Consider the following 20,912-nt stretch of genomic DNA (forward strand, 5'->3'; position numbering starts at 1 on the left):
TTAATCCCTTTTTAAATGCTTTCGCAATATATATTTTTGGGACTGAGAATACATGCGCTGCTTTTATAAATGTTTTACGAAATAGACACAAGTACGTGAAACTACATTCTATGGTTGAATTATCGAAATCGAATACGCCCTTTTTATTAAGTCTGGTAATCTAAGAATTAGGGAACAGACACCCTAATTGACGCGAACTCTAAAGATAGATCTATCGGGCCCAACAAGTCCCATCCAAAGTACCGGATGCTTTAGTACTTCGAAATTTATATCATGTCCGAAGGAGGATCTCGGAATGATGGGGATATTCTTATATGTATATTGTGAATGTCGGTTACCAGGTGTTCAATCCGTATGAATGATATTTTGTCTCTATGCATGGGACGTATATTTACGAGAAATGGAAATATGAAATCTTGTGGTCTATTAAAATTATGAAATGATTATTTATGTTAAACTAATGAACTCATCAACCTTTTGGTTGACACTTTAAAGCATGTTTATTCTCAGGTACGAAAGAAATCTTCCGCTGTGTAATTACTCATTTTAAAGATATTACTTGGAGTCATTCATGACATATTTCAAAAGATGAGATCATCAAGATTATTATTAAATCAGTTATAGTTAGATAGATTATAAAATGGTATGCATACCGTCAACTTTCGTTGTAATGAAAGATTGTCTTTTCAAAAACGAATGCAATGTTTGTAAAATGTATTATATAGAGGTCAAATACCTCGCGATGTAATCAACTGTTGTGAATCATTTATAATCAATATGGACTTCGTCCGGATGGATTAGGACGGGTCCTTTCAATAAGAAGGAGGAGTTAACTCTTATTGAGTTGGGTAGTCATCTGCGTATTGAGGAATTCCTCAGGTTGCAGGATAATGACAAGCCAAAGAGCAACGAAGTTGCTGGTACGTCTGTTGTCAATATGGTGGAACATAAAAAGTTCACTAGTAATAATGACAAAAAGGGAAAACGTAAACATCAAGGTAATAACAAAGTTGATCCTAATAAGAAGTCTAAATTGACTTGTTAGAAGTGTGATAAATCTGGACACTTGAAGAGGGATTGCAAGGTTATTTTTGGCACTAACAATGCTAAGGGATCTAGCACAAATGGTTCGGGCAATGGTTCGAACAACCATGCCCCGAAAGGTCAGAATATATTTAATAATTCAATTGAGAATTATTATGTTTCGTATATATCTGAGATTTGTTTTGTGCAGGATGATGATGTTGCGTGGTGGGTTGACTCTGGAGCTACTATTCATGTATGTAAGGATAGATGTTGGTTCAAGACTTACGAGTCGGTGACTGATGGATCAATTCTTCATATGGAAAATGAGTCAACCGCCTCTATTCATGGACGTGGTCGTGTGGATTTAAGTTTTAGTTCTGGAAAGATTGTTTCTTTGTTTAATGTTTTGCATGTACCACAAATTAGGAAAAATTTAGTTTCAAGTAGTATGTTGAATAATTGTGGTTACAAGCAAGTTATTGAATCTGACAAGTTTGTTCTATCTAAAAATGGTTTATTTGTTGGATTTGGTTATTTGAGTAATGGAATGTTTAGACTAAACATTGAACATGTAAGTGTTGATATTGCTTGTATGCCTACTACTAGCATAAATAATTCTATTTTTTGGCATGCTAGACTAGGACATGTACACTTTAAAAGAATGCAAGATATGTCTAAAGATGGATTAATACCGGCCTTTGATATGAACAATGAAAAGTATAAAACGTGTATGTTGACAAAGATTACTAAGAAACCTTTTCAAAATATACATCGTGATGCTGAGATTTTGGAATTAATACATAGTGATTTATGTGATTTGCATGCAACTCCTACTTTAGGGAACAAGAAATATTTTGTGACTTTTATTGATGATGCTTCTAGGTTTTACTATGTTTATTTGTTACATACTAAGAATGAAGCATTAGATAAATTTAAAATATTTAAAACCGAAGTAGAATTACAACAAAAGGCATTGATTAAAAGACTTAGAACGGATAGGGGAGGTGAATACATTGACCAATTGTATTTCCAATCCGTTGGTATTATCCATGAGACCACAGCTCCTTATACTCCACAATAAAATGGTATATCTGAGAGGAAGAATAGGGTCCTCAAAGAGATGGTTAATTCCATGTTATCCTATTCGGGTTTAAGTAAGGAATTTTGGGGAGAAGCTATATTAACAGCTTGTTATTTATTTAATAGAGTTCCTAACAAAAGGAACAAGATTACACCTTATGAACTTTGGAATAAAAGAAAACCTAACTTGAACTATCTTCGGGTATGGGGTTGTAGGGCTGTTGTAAGACTGCCTGATCCCAAGAAGAAAAGGTTGGGTGAAAGAGGTATAGATTGCATATTTATTGGATATGTTGAACATTCCAAGGTGTATAGGTTCTATGTTATAGAGCCTAATGAGTTTGTCTCAATTAATTCTGTGATTGAATCAAGGGATGCAATCTTTGATGAAAATCGATTTTCATCTATACCTAGACCAAAGGATATGATTCCAAGTAACAATGGAATCAATAAGGATTGTAATGATGAAGTCTCTGAAAAGGCCGTTGATCAGTCACTTGAGATTCGAAAAAGCAAAAAAAAGGGAAACCTAAATCATTTGGACCTGATTTTCAGTTATACTTAATTGAAGGTTCTAGGGATGATGTTTCTACCCAATATTCTTATTGTTTCAATGTTGATGATGATCCTAAAACATATGATGAAGCAATGAGGTCTCAGGATGTTGCATTCTGGAAAGAGGCAATTAATGATGAGATGGATTCTATCATGGGCAATAACACTTGGGTGTTAGCTGATCTACCTCCTGGTTGCAAACCTTTGGGTTGCAAATGGATCTTCAAAAAGAAGATGAAGGTAGATGGAACTATTGAAAAGTTCAAGGCTAGGTTAGTCATTCAAGGCTTTAGACAAAAGTCTGGAATTGACTATTTTGATACTTATACTCCCGTGACACGTATCACTACCATTAGACTGTTGATTGCTTTGGCTACAATTCACAATCTGGCTATTCACCAGATGGATGTGAAGACAGCATTCTTGAATGGTGAATTGGATGAGGAGGTTTATATGAACCAACCTCAAGGCTTTGTCATGCCAGGTAATGAAGGCAAGGTGTGCAAACTTGCGAAGTCCTTATATGGTTTGAAACAAGCACCTAAGCAATGGCATCAGAAATTTGATGAAGTGGTTTTATCTAGTGGTTTTAAATTAAACCAAGCAGATAAATGTGTATATAGCAAATTTGATGATTCTGGTAAAGGAGTTATAATTTGTCTATATGTTGATGACATGTTAATCTTTGGGACTGACCAAAGTCAGGTTGATTAACAAAAGAATTTTTGTCATCAAAATTCTCCATGAAAGATATGGGGGAGGCTGACGTTATCCTTGGCATTAGGATCAAACGTGAAAGCAAAGGAATTTCAATTTGTCAATCTCATTATGTTGAGAAGGTGTTGAAAAAGTTCAATTTCTTTGAATGTACTCCTGTGAGTACCCCTGTTGATCCAAGTGAGAAGCTTATGCCTAATCAAGGTGAAGCTGTATCATAACTTGAGTATTCTCAGGTGATTGGCTGTTTGATGTACGCCATGACTTGTACAAGGCCGGATATTGCTTTTGCTGTGGGAAAACTGAGTAGATATACTAGTAATCCTAGTACTCATCACTGGCAAGCAATTAGGCGGGTACTGAAGTACTTGAAGAAAACTATGGACTATAGTTTATCTTGTAATGGGTTTCCTTCGATAATAGAAGGATATTTTGATGCGAGTTGGATAACCAATATTGAAGATCATTCTTCAACGAGTGGTTAGGTGTTCTTGCTTGGGGGAGGTGCTATTTCATAGGCTTCTAAGAAGCAAACATGTATTACCAACTCAACGATGGAATCTGAGTTTGTTGCTTTAGCTGCTGCTGGTAAAGAAGCAGAATGGCTTAGAAACTTGATCCATGAGATACCATTATGGCCTAAACCTATAGAACCCATGTCTATCCATTGTGATAGTGCTGCGACATTAGCAAAGGCTTATAGCCAGATGTACAATGGAAAGTATAGACACTTAGGTGTCAGACGTAGCATGATTCGTGAACTCATCATGAATGGGGTGATTTCTATAGTGTTCGTGAGGTCACAACAGAATTTAGCTGATCACTTGACGAAGGGATTGGCAAGAGACTTGGTTGACAAGTCTGCTGTGGGGATGGGTTTAAAGTCCATATAAATGTTTAATTATAAGATACCCAATTCCCTTCCAATGAAAATTAGAAGTTGAATTCAATGCGGAAGGCTTATACTTAGAAATTTGGAGTACATAAATTTTATATCATCCCAAGGTAAGGTATGTACTCGGACCTGCTGAAGGTGAGGTTGAAGTCTAGCTTCTTAACAGTTCATTTGAAAAAGTGCAAGAGCAAGTGCATGACTGAAGTGAACTACCTATGTGAATGTGAAGTTTTGCCGCTTCAACAAAGCTTGGACTTTTAGCTTTGGATACATTCATGAAAAGATATGGACACATGGCTTGTAAAGTGTCAGGATAGCTTTAGAGTATTTGAAAACTTATGTGTATATTATTTTCAGTTATTCAAATGAGTTGAAGGGTTCAATTCTTAGAACACCTTGATTCTCGAATATTTGGAATGTGTAATGTACTAAGGTGAAAATTCAATCTTCAAGATATTTTCATTTATGCATGAGTTTTTGTTTTAATTTGTTTAATTCTCATGAAACGAATTGCACTAAATTGGGGAGGATTGTTGAAAATTTAGTGTAATTGAGGGATTTAATCTACACTTGTAAATGGGTTAGGAGGTACGGAGTGTACACCCATTAAGTGATAGATTACCCGGACCCGAAAGTGGTTTTCCATTATCACAAATTTGAGTGATTACGGAAGTATTATTCCTGCACTAGGTGAAACATCTCCATCGTGAAAATAAAACAAACAACTTTATGAAAAGGATTTAATCGATTTCCTTGATTTGGTTGTTGGAAATAAAACAAACAACTTTAGGAAAAGGATTTGTTTTAGATTTGAAAAGGAAATTGAATTTTATGAAAAGGATTTAATCGATTTCCTTGATTTGGTTGTTAGAAATAAAACAAACAACTTTATGAAAATGATTTATTTTATATTTGAAAAGGAAATTAGTTAGTGAAACATCTCCATCGTGGAATAATACTTGTTTTTGGGTGCCTATAAATAAGGACTATCATTCATGAGAAAAAATAGATACAAAAACACCTTAATACTCTTATGCAAAAGAGTTCTTGTTTACTGCCAATAACAAGAACTAATCCCTGTCTTATCCCAAAGTGATATTCGTGTAACCCAGGCAATAAGGGTCGAATAATTACTTTCGAAAAGTGATACCACGATTCAGTGATTTATCCGGCTATCGATTATTTTACCCTACACGAAATTTCAATAAAACCTCCAACATCATCATCATCATCATCATCATCATCATCTCTGACCTTATTCTTCTTCTTTTAGTTGTACTTATCTACTGGTATATCATACTTTCTGTATTTTGTATTACACACAAAAAGCATACGCAGGTTTTACAATGTGTTTTGAATACAAATTTGTTCAAAAAATTTGGAGGAGCAGTAGGGACCATTTTTACTTTTGTCAACAACTGCGACTTCACTGTTTGGCCAGGAATCTACAGCTACTTAGAGTCGGGCAATCCAACTTTTAACAAAACTGGATTCGAGCTCACAAAAGGTGATTCACTCTCACTTGAAGCCCCATCCGGATGGAACGACTATTTCTGGGGCCGAACAGGTTGCAACGTGTCCAATAACGGCTCGTGGTCATGCACCACAGGTGACTGTGGCACGAGCTAAATAGAATGCAAAGGAAGATCATACAAACCACCAGTTACATATGTGGAATTCAGTTTGGATATGTATGAACCGGACCTTTATTATGTCAGTTTATTTAATGGCTTCAACTTACCTATACTAATTGAGCCAAGTGGTGGGTCCCGTTCAGATGACCGTACTTTTCCTAAAATAGACTGCATCAATGACCTAAATAAACAGTGCCAGCCCGAACTGACAGTTGGAGATGGATGTACGACTGCTTGTGAGGTGTTTGGCTCGCCCGAGTATTGTTGCAATAGCTCTTCTTTTCATACACGTTCAACTTGCAAACGAACTGCATATGCTCAGCTATTTAAATCGGTTTGCCCCAGATCCTATACCAAAGGTTATGATTCTCCAGATTTTTTATCAACATGTAATGGTCCTGATTACATTGTTACATTTTGTCCACCTCCAGATTCGTTTTCAACAATTAAACCCGGAGGCTGACTCGATCTTGCTGACCAGCTAGTTTCCATTAATGGAAATTTCACATTGGGGTTCTTTGATCAAGATTATAGTTATTTGGGAATTTGGTACACGAGTGATCCGGAATCTAGAAAAGTTTGGGTAGCTAATCCCAATGCGGCGATAAAGTCTGGCGACCATGCATTGTCTGTTGACCCGAAGACCGGAAACTTGATCATCACTGTGGGTCAGAGTACTACTCTGATGAATATTACTGATGTTGTAGCTGGTTCGAACCCCAATGTGACTGCAACTCTTGAAGACAATGGTAATTTTTGGTTGATTAACGAAATCGACAAAAAGGTTTTGTGGCAGAGTTTTGATCACCCTACAAATATGCTTTTACCCGGCATGAAACTTGGGTATGACTTAAAATCAGGGCAGAATTGGACTCTAACTTCTTGGTTGAGTGATCAAATCCCAAATTCAGGAGCTTTTACATTAAGCTGGGAGTCTCAGAGATTATTAATTCGAAGAAAAGGCGAAGTGTACTGGACTAGTGGGAATTTAAATGGTCATACATTTCAATATATGTTTGCATTAAACGGCCCCGGTAGCCAATCACTTTATAATCTAAGTTCTATTTACAGAAACGAAGCACTTTATATTAGCTATGAAGGTACTAATTCTGATTTACCTATGTGGATTTTGACACCAAAAGGACAAATTAGAGATAGTGATAATTCTACTGTATGGACCTGATGTGTGCGAGGTGGTGTATAAAATAGTTATATTTTTACAAGGAAAATACTATTAAATATGATACAATTTTACACAAGTTATTTATTTATTTATAGAGTGGATATACCTAAACCTTGCTACAACACTATAGGCAGTGTACCTAATCGTAGAGTATTATAGTTTTTAGTAAGTCTGGTTCGTTCCACAGGGAGCTGGCTTATTTTACATTATATTTTAAACAACTATATTTGTACAAAATATATACAATTATATATAATAATATATAAAAGGGGAGTTTTTTACCGTTTAATGATCGGTTTTTCGATTTTATATTTTAAGCGTAAAGTTAATGACGATAATATAAATGACAGAATTTAAATTGCGATAAAGTAAATTGCAGTAATTAAAATGACAGTAAATAAAGGTACGATGAAATATGAAATAAAACAATTATGCTTATTTAAACTTCCGAAACCATGATGTTTGACATTTTGATTTTAATTAATTGTTACCCGGGTTAATTGTCCTTTTTCTTGGATTTATTTGAGACCTATCTGGTTTTTGGCCATAATAGTTCATCGATCATAATTATAAAATGCTTGGCAAATTTAATCTTATACCCGAAGTCAAATATTCCAACTAATTGGGGATTCGAACTGTAACAAAGTCTTAAAACTTTGTTTAACGATTACACCAGGTTATCGACTGCGTGTAATCCAAGGTTTTAATACTTTGTTAACAATTACACCAATTACCCTTGTATGTAATCCACCCCTGTTTCAATGAGTCTATTGACTATTAAACCATCCCCGTGTCCGGTCAAATGAATAATTATTGGTATTTATAGATATCCCGCCTACCGTACCCAGTCAAGCGTATGTGGTTAAATATAAATACGTCAAATTATAAGTCTTTATATTAATTTAACTAGGTACCATTTAGTTAATACAAAGCCCATTAATAGCCCATAGCCTAATTTACACAAGTGTCGGTCTTTTGTCCAAACCCCAATTATGGTACAAATCCCAATTACCCAATCTTAGTATTTAGCCCAACATCACGATTACTTCGGCTCAAATAAGCATAATAATAACTTAAGTACGAGACATTAATTTAAATAGGAGAACATAGCTTACATTGATTATTTATCGCGTAGTGTTACATGGACAGAGCTTCGACTTTAAAACCCGTAAAATAACCTTTACATAACCCAAACTAATCTAATATAAAACTAAACTAATATATTATATATATATATATATATATATATATATATATAATATATATTACAGAGGGAGTATTATTATTATTATGTTATTAAACTCGATCAGAAGCCTGGTATTTATCGATGTGGTCTGAGTTTTCGCCCCATGCGATCACATGGATTTTTGCCTTCCAGGCCATGCGATCGCATGGCCAGCTGGATCCAGCCACATTTGATTTGTTTCCTTGCTTGTCGATGTTTTATTTAAATATATATAATATATAAATAATTTATATAATTATTTAAATATTATATTATATTCTTGTGCATAGTTGACTTGTAATTTTTGGTCCGTTGCGTCGGGCGTTGATAGTTGGCTCGGGTACCGGTTTCGGATTTTCGAACGTCCTTTTGTATAATTTAATATCTTGTACTTTGCGTTCTGCGATTTGTAATTTGCTAAAAAAATAATTTTCCTTAACTTCCAAAATTCGTGCAAGTCTTTTAACTCACTTTTAGTGGCACTTTTGAGTGCACTATGGCTTTAGTGACACTTTTTTCAGCTTTAGTGGCACTTTTTCTTCAATTCTTCGTTTTCGCCTTTTGTCTTCGCACTTATTTATTTAAACGAATATTACTTGAAAATAGAACAATTGCAACTAAAAACTTTACATATTGGGATGATATTGCGACTAAATATATGTTCATTTGGAGCACTATCAAATATTCCCACACTTGAACGTTGCTTGTCCTCAAGCAATACAGAACTTGAAATTAAATCACACGAATCACTTCTTTATTCTTCACACTTTATACATTAGTGATTTTGATACGGCGGTATAAACAATGATAGTAACGATGTGGTTTACAGTCCCACATGACTATAAAAATTTAGATCCTTAAGGAAATTGGATCTTTATGAAAACATTTGATCTTTTGAAAATTCATTCTAGCTTTTACCCTAGATAAGTTTTTCGGAATAACCCTTCACCGGTGTTTGCAAAATATTTTTGTGGGTTTTGTGGGTTTCAGATTTTAAAATTTTAGCTCAAAACTTGTGGTTTTGTGTCACCCACTTGCTAACCTTGTATTAGGAAAGCACATGTCCAGTATACTTGCTTCGTATATTACCTTTCGGTAAACTACCATCCGGTTGTAAAGGAAAGCGTTGAACAAGCAACTGTTAAGGCAATGTCCCGTGACATGCTTTTGATTATGGTCTATATCGGGTCGGATGCAATTACTATCCTTTGTAGGAGCAATAATAAAGATCACCCTATAGTTTTTCAGTCTGGCACAAGGTCCTGTCTTCGACCATGCTATGTAACCACCGTTCTTACGGTTGACACCCGATTTGGTTCAGGTGACCTAATAAATTCCAGGTGAATTCCTAGAATTTTACGCTCAATGGTAATGAATGCATTGAAAATAGGTTTTCAGAAAACAAATCGGTTTGTAATTTGATCAAAATATTTTCTCGTTCAAGCTCGAGTTTAGATATCATCGAATTTCATGAGTTTGTAATTCTCAATCTTTAAAAGTCAATCTCAAGGATTGAGTAATTTCAGTCTTAAAAGCTGATTCTTGATCTTTAAGGAGATTATCCTTTCTGGGGGTCTGATTCATTAGTCTTATCAAGCTAATTTGCATGGTGCCCTCCCCATTGTACGAGACAGATCCTCTCATGGTTAGGATAAGTCTGACCACTTGGCGACCCTGTTTGATGCTGAGGTCCGTGGATTTTCTGCTGATTTTAGAGATGACTTTTCTAGATTTTTCGTCAACCTACAGCTGGTCTGGACGATAACTTCTTGACCTAAATCAAGAAGCGCGTGTCTTTTTTGGAAGACTTTACTTTCTTTTAATGATGGAATTGATTCATCGTGTAGATCCATCTATTCTTTCAAAAGTATTACAATAAATCGGGTAAAACAGTTAATTTAGTCTAAAACAAAAGCACCTGCAATAAACTTTACAGAAACATGTGATAGATAGTTTTTAATTGAATAACTTGGTACATTCTCCCCACACTTGGCTTTTTCCATGCGTCTTTTTATATCTTAATAAATAAATTCAAGTGTTTTAGTTGTTTCTCAATTTATGTCCTCTTTTTAAGGTAACAATAATTTCGGTATTATCACCTAGTTTTATCGTTCATAAATATGTATAAACATGATTTTGAGTTCATTTAGTTGAAAATTTTTCAAATTTTCACAAAATTTGGCAATTAAACCAAGTGTAAACCTGAGAGAATTTATAACCCTTCGCCACACTTGAGATCATGCAATGCCCTCATTTGCATGAAATCAGACTATTATTATAAATTCATGAGGGTGATTAGTGTAGAAAAGTGATTAAGAATACACATTTTGTAATTTCAAAGCTCGTCGAATGATAGATGGCGCGCCTCATCGTTCATTCCTTCTTGTTTTATCACACATGTTTTTATTCAAAAACGGTTGCTTTTCTGAACTGTTTGCTAATATTTGAAAATGCGTCTTTTACCCTTACTCATCATGCATTTTTATTGACGAGTTATGCACTAACCCGAACCCCTAATTTAACGTTAAGTGGGGTTAGACTTCCCCACACTTAGCTAATGACATGTGAAGTCGGTAGAATAAGTTCCAAGAATTAAAATAGTGAGCCAGTTATTTACATCTCGGGTGGTGTATAATATATCAATGGGTTTAAAGTTTAGAACCACCCGATCGTCACTACTTAATTCTTTTTTAAGTGTAGCTTTTAGTAAATGGATACGTTTCTTTTCTGGTTCTTGGTCAAATGGATCGATATACACCGACATACATATTTCTATAGGGTGGACAATTCCTAACATTTCCTTCCGTTTATTCTCGGGATCAAAGTTTTCACCTTTATTACCCAATTGGGTGAAATCTGAGGTGTCATTATCTATTACAGCTCGTAGTTCATCTTCGGTAGATGACTCGTCTATTGAGAATATTGGGTTGGAAGGTTGTGGAATGGTGAATTTCGGGATCGAAACAAATTCTTCTTCTTTAACGGTACTTATCGGTCCCACCACTTTGGTCTCGGGGGTAAAATTTTCAATGTTATCGTTTTCCCAAGAGTACCAATTTGTCACCCTTACTTCTTCTTCATTCATTGATTGATCGATGATTTCGTCGATAGAGGCTAATGTGTCGATATGTTGTGAAATTGGTAAAGTTGAATAAAAAGTATCATCGGGATAGTTGGTGATTTTAGAGCTCTCGAATTCAACAAAATTCGATGATATGAGATTTTCTTGTACATGACTCCTCAGATCAACAGGTGCGTAGTCTGATAGAGTTTCAGCTTGCCTATTTACAAACTCTCTCATTTGTTCATTTTGAGCATCGAGTTCTTCGAGTTTGATTTTCATATTGTCTAAAAGATTTTCAGACACATAATTTTCCTCGTCTTCTGGTTGTTGAGTTTGGAAATATTCTTGGGAATAATCCCAATTTGAATTGTATTCTTCATAATCGTTCCATTCAGGTTCCGTGGGTGCGTAATTTTCCATAGGAACGTAATAAAAACATTCCCATGTTGAGTGATAATCTCCACAGATTTCACAACCAGTTATTATTTCGTCATTCGTGATCCAAGATTGACCGAATGAATTTTCATCAACACTCGTTTGAGAGTATTGATGAAATTGATTTCGGATGTCATAAAGAGTTTCCAAGATATTTTTGAGATTTTCCATAATGCGCTTATTACCAAATTTTAGCTACAATGTGGTGGATTTACTAACAAAAAATTATATAAGTTATCAAATTAATAGACTTTTCTGCTTTTGCCCACGTTTCGAATAGCCAAAAGATGTAGCAGGGAGCCAGAACCCTTTAAATTGGAAGCTCACAACTCAACCACTAACAAATCCAACTATTACTACGAACCAGAAAATTTTGGATGTCTATCAATTTAACCGCTTAAAATAATTTTTCGTTGAAATTTAAAGAAATTTTAGAGAAGAAATAGAAAATTCTATGTCCTAAAAACTAGAGCGGCGAGAAATAAGAAAGAAAAAGAGCGCGTCGAAAAATGTTGGAAAATAAAAAGTTGAAAAAAAATAGGCGTCGAAAAATAAAAATAAGAAAGTAGCGCGTCGAAATTTAAAAAGGAACTAAAAACTAAGAATTAAAAGTTGCGTCTAAAAATATTAAAGCTTAAAAGGAATTCTATATCTAAAACGACAATAACTTAAAAAGGTACTAAAAACTTAAAACGGCGTCGCAAAGTTCTAAAGCACTTAAATCTTAGTCTAAAGAAAAAGCACTTAAAGGATTTTACGGCAAAGCCTAAAAATCTAAAAATAAAAATAACTATGGCAAAATACTAAGTTTAAAACTAAGTACGAGCGAAAAATACAAATATTACGCTAAAACAAATAAAAAGATACAAAATATAAAAATATACTTAAAGTTGTAAAAAGCACAATTTTTATAAAAATATTATTTTTATATTATTTATATAAAAGTATTAATATAAATATGTAAATAATAATAACTAAAACTTAAAATACAAATTATATTAAAACTATATAATAATTAAACCCTAATAATAATATTAATAATTAAATATTTTAACCTAATTTCATAATTAATGTTGGATCAGAGCTGTCAGGTTAACTCATGCGATCGCATGGTTTTACAACACCCGGCTCATGCGATCGCATGGGTCTGGGTTACAGGTTTTTTTTTAATATATATTTTATATTGTTTTTCTAAAAATGATATATAAATATATTTATACAAATATATATTAAAAATATAGCGTTTTCGCCGAGTCACTGGCAGCGGCGCCAAAAACTTGATGTGTGCGAGGTGGTGTATAAAATAGTTATATTTTTACAAGGAAAATACTATTAAATACGATACAATTTTACACAAGTTATTTATTTATTTATAGAGTGGATATACCTAAACCTTGCTACAACACTATAGGCAGTGTACCTAATCGTAGAGCAGTATAGTTTTTAGTGAGTCCGGTTCGTTCCACAGGGAGCTGGCTTATTTTACATTATATTTTAAACAACTATATTTGTACAAAATATATATAATTATATATAATAATATATAAAAGGGGGGTTTTTTACCGTTTAATGACCGGTTTTTCGATTTTATATTTTAAGCGTAAAGATAAATGACGATAATATAAATGACAGCATTTAAATTGCGATAAAGTAAATTGCAGTAACTAAAATGACAGTAAATAATGGTACGATGAAATATGAAATAAAACAATTATGCTTATTTAAACTTCCGTAACCATGATGTTTGACGTTTTGATTTTAATTAATTGTTACCCGGGTTAATTGTCCTTTGTCCTGGATTTATTTGAGACCTATCTGGTTTTTGGCCATAATAGTTCATCGATCATAATTATAAAATGCTTGGCAAATTTAATCTTATACCCGAAGTCAAATATTCCAACTAATTGGGGATTCGAACTGTAACAAAGTCTTAAAACTTTGTTTAACGATTACACCAGGTTATCGACTGCGTGTAATCCAAGGTTTTAATACTTTGTTAACAATTACACCAATTACCCTTGTATGTAATCCACCCCTGTTTCAATGAGTCTATTGACTATTAAACCATCCCCGTGTCCGGTCAAATGAATAATTATTGGTATTTATAGATATCCCGCCTACCGTACCCAGTCAAGCGTATGTGGTTAAATATAAATACGTCAAATTATAAGTCTTTATATTAATTTAACTAGGTACCATTTAGTTAATACAAAGCCCATTAATAGCCCATAGCCTAATTTCCACAAGTGTCGGTCTTTTGTCCAAACCCCAATTATGGTACAAATTCCAATTACCCAATCTTAGTATTTAGCCCAACATCACGATTACTTCGGCTCAAATAAGCATAATAATAACTTAAGTACGAGACATTAATTTAAAAAGGAGAACATAGCTTACATTGATTATTTATCGCGTAGTGTTACATGGACAGAGCTTCGACTTTAAAACCTATAAAATAACCTTTACATAACCCAAACTAATCTAATATAAAACTAAACTAATATATATTATATATATATATATATATATATATATATATATATATATATATATATATATATATATATATATATATATATATATATATATATATTACAGAGGGAGTATTATTATTATTATTATGTTTTTAAACTCGATCAGAAGCCTGGTATTTATAGAGGCCTGAGTTTTGGCCCCATGCGATCGCATGGATTTTTGCCTTCCAGGCCATGCGATCGCATGGCCAGCTGGATCCAGCCACATTTGATTTGTTTCCTTGCTTGTCGACGTTTTATTTAAATATATATAATATATAAATAATTTATATAATTATTTAAATATTATGTTATATTCTTGTGCATAGTTGACTTTTAATTTTTGGTCCGTTGCGTTGGGCGTTGATAGTTGGCTCGGGTACCGGTTCCGGATTTTCGAACGTCCTTTCGTATAATTTAATATCTTGTACTTTGCGTTCTGCGATTTGTAATTTGCTAAAAAAATAATTTTCCTTAACTTCCAAAATCCGTGCAAGTCTTTTAACTCACTTTTAGTGGCACTTTTGAGTGCACTATGGCTTTAGTGACACTTTTTCAGCTTTAGTGGCACTTTTTCTTCAATTCTTCGTTTTCGCCTTTTGTCTTAGCACTTATTTATTTAAACGAATATTACTTGAAAATAGAACAATTGCAACTGAAAACTTTACATATTGGGATGATATTGCGACTAAATGTATGTTCATTTGGAGCACTATCAGGACCCCCGAGTTTTTTTATGGGTACGATTCAAGTAATGGATGTGTACAACAACAGTCAAATTTGCCTCTATGTAGGAGAGAGGGTGACAGTTTTAGTGAAAAGAATGGAGATTTTGATCCGGTTTTGACAACAAGTGTGACCGATGATAACTCGAGTTTAAGCATTAGTGATTGCTTTATTAAGTGTTGGAAAAATTGTAGCTGTGTGGGATTTAATAGCAGTACTACTAATGGAACTGGGTGTGTTATTTTGTCCGAAAGTAATAACTTTTTGATTAATCCGCGTGACAACTCTACACTAAAGTATGTGATTAACCAAATGCCAAGCTATCCAACAAGTACAGGATTTAGCATGAAATGGGCATGGATAGTTATTGGTGTTGTTATTCCTTCGGTTATAATCTGTTTAGGGCTTTTATGGTTTATAAAGAAGAGAAAGCGTAAACGAGAAGGTACATATACAACTATAAAGATAAATTATGCTATTGTTTCGTTAGTTGCTAATCTTGTTAAGTGTTTATTGATGCTTATTATAGAGCACAAGAGGCGAAAGAGAGATGAATATTTCCTTGAGTTGACAGCTTCTGAAAGCTTCAAGGATATACCCCAGCTCGAAAACAATGGCGGAAAAGGAAATGATTTGTTGTTATTTAGTTTTGCCTCTATTATGACTGCCACAAATGATTTCGCCGATGAGAATAAGTTAGGTCAAGGTGGTTTTGGACCCATTTACAAGGTAGCTTGTCAGTGTTATTTTATACGCTTGTTTGGTTCTTGCAATTCTAAAAGTAATCTGACAAAATTAAATATGGTGTTACTAAAACAGGGAAAGCTAAGTGATGAACGAGAAATTGCAATTAAGCGGCTATCAAGAACATCAGGGCAAGGGCTTGTGGAATTCAAGAATGAACTCATACTTATTTCTAAACTTCAACACACACATCTTGTTCGAGTTATTGTTTGTTGTATTCACAGGGATGAAAAGATGTTAATTTACGAATATATGCCTAACAAAAGTTTGGATTCTTTTCTGTTTGGTAGGAATTTTCTTAACATAAGTAAGTACACATTACATATGTTGATATTTATTCATGATACATTCAATATTTTCTTGCAGATGAAAATAGGAAGGCAGAGCTAGATTGGCCCAAAAGATTCAACATCATTGAAGGAGTTGCTCAGGGATTGTTATATCTTCATAAACACTCATAGAGATTTAAAAGCCAATAATATTCTTTTAGATGAGAACTTGAACTCCAAAATTTCTGATTTTGGTATGGCAAGAATTTTCAAAGATAACGAAACAGAAGCAATGACTAACAGGGTCGTTGGAACATATTAAGTTATCTTAATTGTCAAGATCTTAGTGACTTGTTATATTTTCATGGTCAATTCGTGTAGATGAATTCGTTGTTGGTCAAGTTTAATACTATATATTTCTTTATATCATAAACAAAAATGTGTGCGTTCAGTGGCTATATGCCTCCTGAGTATGCAATGGAAGGGACTTTCTCCATCAAATCCGATATCTTCAGCTTCGGAGTATTGATCCTAGAAATCGTCAGTGGAAGAAAAAATAGTAGTTTCGTTTATCTTGACCATACATTCAATCTGATTGGCTATGTAAGTCTACTCGCTATCCGTATAAAACGTTTGCAACTTCTATCCAATGTGCTTATTATTATATTTATATTTATAATTATAATGTCATACAGCAAGAAGTACCTTACTGTAACATCCGTGTTACATCTGTCCCACATCGGTTGGAGAGGGGAACGAAGCATGCCTTATAAGGGTGTGGAGACCTTTCCTAGCATGACGCGTTTTGGGACCACAAGCGCAGCAGATCTCATAAGAACTCTGCAGTTAAGCGTGCTCAGGCGAGAGCACTACCAGGATAGGTGACCTCCTGGGAAAGTGCTCGTCGTGTGTGGTTGCCAAGTAAAATCCGTGCGCCTACGGGCAAAGCGGACAATATCATGCTACGGGGAACGTGTTACCAGGGATTCTACAGATGGTATCAGAGCCAGGCCCCTGACCAAACATGCACAGCGAGGACGCTGTGTCCCATTAGGGGGGAGGATTGTAACATCCGTGTTACATCTGTCCCACATCGGTTGGAGAGGGGAACGAAGCATGCCTTATAAGGGTGTGGAGACCTTTCCTAGCATGACGCGTTTTGGGACCACAAGCGCAGCAGATCTCATAAGAACTCTGTAGTTAAGCGTGCTCAGGCGAGAGCACTACCAGGATGGGTGACCTCCTGGGAAAGTGCTCGTCGTGTGTGGTTGCCAAGTAAAATCCGTGCGCCTACGGGCAAAGCGGATAATATCATGCTACGGGGAACGTGTTACCTGGGATGTTACACTTACTTTTTGGTATGGAAATATTATTGAAGAAAAAGTTATTATTCTTAATGATTTAGGCATGGGAAGTATGGCAACAAGGAAATACATTGGAGTTGAAGGATCCAACAATCGAAGATACATTAGTTGTACAGAAATAGTTGTTGCGGATTGTTCATGTTGCTCTTTTGTGTGTCCAAGAAAGTGCAACTGATAGACCAACGCCTTCAGATATGATGACCATGCTTCTAAATGATACCATCTCGCTACCCACACCAAATAGACTAGCATTCGTCATTGGCCAAGTGGAGTTAAGGTCAACTTCGGACGAAAGCAAAGAGAGAGATTGTTCAGTAAACAAGATGACTATAACTGTTATGGAGGGTAGATAGAGTATGATCATAGGAGAGAATTTTGTTGGCATATAACGCCTTTTTATAATTACTCTTTCATTTTGACCTTGAAATGTATTTGTTATCTTATTAAATCTGATTAACTTGGTAAATACGAAATGTGTGCATGATCTTGGCCCAAAAGATTAAAAGATAAATGGCAAAATTGTAGGTAGCCAGGGGGTGGGGTTATTATCACTGCATCGGCATAGTCGAAACGGGAGATGATCGCAACGGGTGGTTTAGTCCCCCTCGGGGTGATCCCAATCGTTATTCAAAAAAAATTGTAGGTAGCCTACATCCCCACAATAACAACCTGATCAAAGCAAATATGATGGCCAACAACTCAGGTTAGCGACCCTAATCACGTTTCTCGCGGTCGCGAGAGTATGCTCGCAACCATCACTGATGTTGTCGCAGTCGTGAAATGTTGATGTTGTCACGGTCGTGAAATGTTATGTTGACTTGCAGACCAAGTCGAACGATTTGTTTCCTTATTTCGGTTTGCACTATAAATAGAGAGGGCCATCTGGTCAACTTTATGGACCATGTTTAATAACTAAAAGATAAGTTCAATAATACTAGAAAAACGTCATGGGTACTAACTGTAACACGTATTTTTAAAAACAAATTTAAATTCTTAATAAATAAATGAACGTAATTTGAGTTATATTTTTGGGCACTTTTAATATTGTGCCCTGTACGATGGCCCATCTTGCACGCTCAAATATTCGGCCTTGCAAATGGCTAATGACACATGATAAGTCTCTAATTAAGAAGATGTGGGTCCTAGTCCGTAGGTGAATATATATAGAATTTGTGAACAAAAATCATGTAGAGGGTTTGAATGTTTCTTTTAAATAAATAAAAAAACAATTAGCGTTAGTACAATATTAGTTTTTTCTATATGGATGGAAAAATACTTATGCCCCGTTACCATTCTACTGGTCAAAAGTTACAAAAAAAAAAAAAAAAGATGCCATCCTATTAGAGCACAAGGAATCGTGACACTGGGTTCAATGTCTGATTTCAGTGTCTGGGTAGACAGTGAAAGCAAAAGTAAGGAAATTGTTCGGTGTCTAATTTCAGTGTCAAATTTAGTAGGGAGTGATTAAGTGCAAATCCAAAAAGCCCGACGGTAAATAGCAACAGCGGTTTAACGCTGAAATGGAGTCGACAGCGGTTTCCTATCCACTCGATGTGCTATTATCAACCTTAAATTGCCTATCACAACCTTCCACGTACTCACGTACCACGACCCTGTTTTCATAGGGTGTGTTCGGATGATACTAGCTTATAACTGGAGCTGGAAGCTGGAGCTTATTTTTTAAGTTAGAAGCTGGAGCTTATGTTTTATAAGTGTTTGGTAAGGTAGTTAAAGTTTATGTATGTAAATGACATAAAAGGACAAAAAATAAATGATAAATAATGATTAGGGGCTAATAATGTAATTTTACTTCCATAAACTTCTTAACTTATTTTCATAATCTTCTTCAACTAACTTATTTTTGCAGAGCTTATTTTTTTCATAAGTTTTGGAATATTTATCTGCCAAACAAGGCTAGATGCTGGAGCTTATGAAAATATAAGCTTAAACTCTCATAAGCTCCTATAAGCTTGTGTGCCAAACACACCCTTAATCTGAAGTAAAGAAATCTATAAAAACATTTGAAAAGAAGAAAAGAAATACGGAGTAAGAGTTAAACAATAAAGTACAGATAGAATTTTGGATGTCCTACAAGATTGATGGAATAGTGAGTTATACCAAAAAACAAAAGTATTAATCTCAAGTCCAAACAATGATTATATGGAAATAATCTTTTCTCCTCTAATCATACCCTATCTACCCTGCATAAAAGTTATTGTCATATTGTTCACCGACCATCTGTCTCTTTGCTTTAGTCTATAGTTGCCTTTGACTCCACTGTGCCAATGACGAATGTTGGTCTATTTGGTGTGGGTAACGGGACGGTGTCATTGAGAAGCATAGAAATCATATTCGATGTTGTCGGTCTATCCGTTGCACTTGCTTGGACACACAAAAGAGCGACATGAACAATCCGCAACAACTGTTGTTGTACAACAAATGTATCTTCGAGTGTTTGATCCTTCAACTCCAATGCGTCTCCTTGTTGCCATAACTCACATGCCCAAATCATCAAAAATAACAACTTTTGATTCAATAATATATGCATAGTTATACTTGTTGGGAAGTTATCCCACATCGGCCATGAGACAAAACAAATGTATGCATATAAGCTTAAGGGGAAGTCCCTCTATTACCAATTAGTTTTAGAAAAGGATGGACTATTGGGCTTATATATTGAACATGTTGTTGGGCTATGAGCTCAGGTAAGCGGTTTTACAAATCGAGTCCGAGTCAGGCCCCCATGTGTGTGTCGCTGTCACTAGAAAGAGATGGAGTTGCGCCGCTATCGTGCTGCCATCTCTACCACCGTTCCACGCCTCGATGTGAGGGTCCATCAATCACTAATTGGTTTTAGAAAAATGATGGACTCTTGAGGTTATATGTTAAACATGTTGTAGGGTTATACGATTTGTTAATTCTGTCAGTGCTTGCTGAAAGTAAGGTACTTCCAGTCTATTGTATGACATTTATATTATATTTATATATTTATACTTTATAATAATAAATGTACTAAAAGCCATGAGCCATGAGCCATGCTACTATTCATGGTCACTGTAGTGACCCGAACTTTTCCGAACTTTTTCATGATTATATATTAAATGAAAACTATATTTGCATGATTAAATGTTTCCAACATGTTAAGCAATCAAACTTGTTAAGACTTGGTTAATTGAAACAGAAATTATATAGACGTTTGACCAACCAGTTTGACCGATGATTCACGAACGTTATAATTTATATATGACATGATGATATATATATATATATATATATATATGGATATATATATATATATATATATATATATATATATATATATATATATATATATATATATATATATATATATATATATATATATATATATATATATATATATATATATGTTTAATATGATATAATGATAATCAAGTATCTCATTAAGTATAGTAACAATGAGTTATATACATAAAAATGAAACTATTGACGTAAGAAACTCG

The 20,912-nt window shown here is 34.6% G+C and overlaps 2 pseudogenes; one reads left to right on the forward strand and one right to left on the reverse strand.

The window, feature by feature from the left end:
* Positions 1 to 1,342: 1,342 nt before the first annotated feature.
* LOC139888320 (G-type lectin S-receptor-like serine/threonine-protein kinase CES101) lies at positions 1,343 to 17,783 on the forward strand (annotated as a pseudogene).
* A 1,839-nt stretch (positions 17,784 to 19,622) lies between these two features.
* The window catches only part of LOC139888321 (G-type lectin S-receptor-like serine/threonine-protein kinase B120), a 59,162-nt pseudogene continuing 57,872 nt past the window's right edge, over positions 19,623 to 20,912 (reverse strand).

Source organism: Rutidosis leptorrhynchoides, chromosome 2, assembly GCF_046630445.1.
Source record: "Rutidosis leptorrhynchoides isolate AG116_Rl617_1_P2 chromosome 2, CSIRO_AGI_Rlap_v1, whole genome shotgun sequence".
NCBI classification, from domain to species: Eukaryota; Viridiplantae; Streptophyta; class Magnoliopsida; order Asterales; family Asteraceae; genus Rutidosis; species Rutidosis leptorrhynchoides.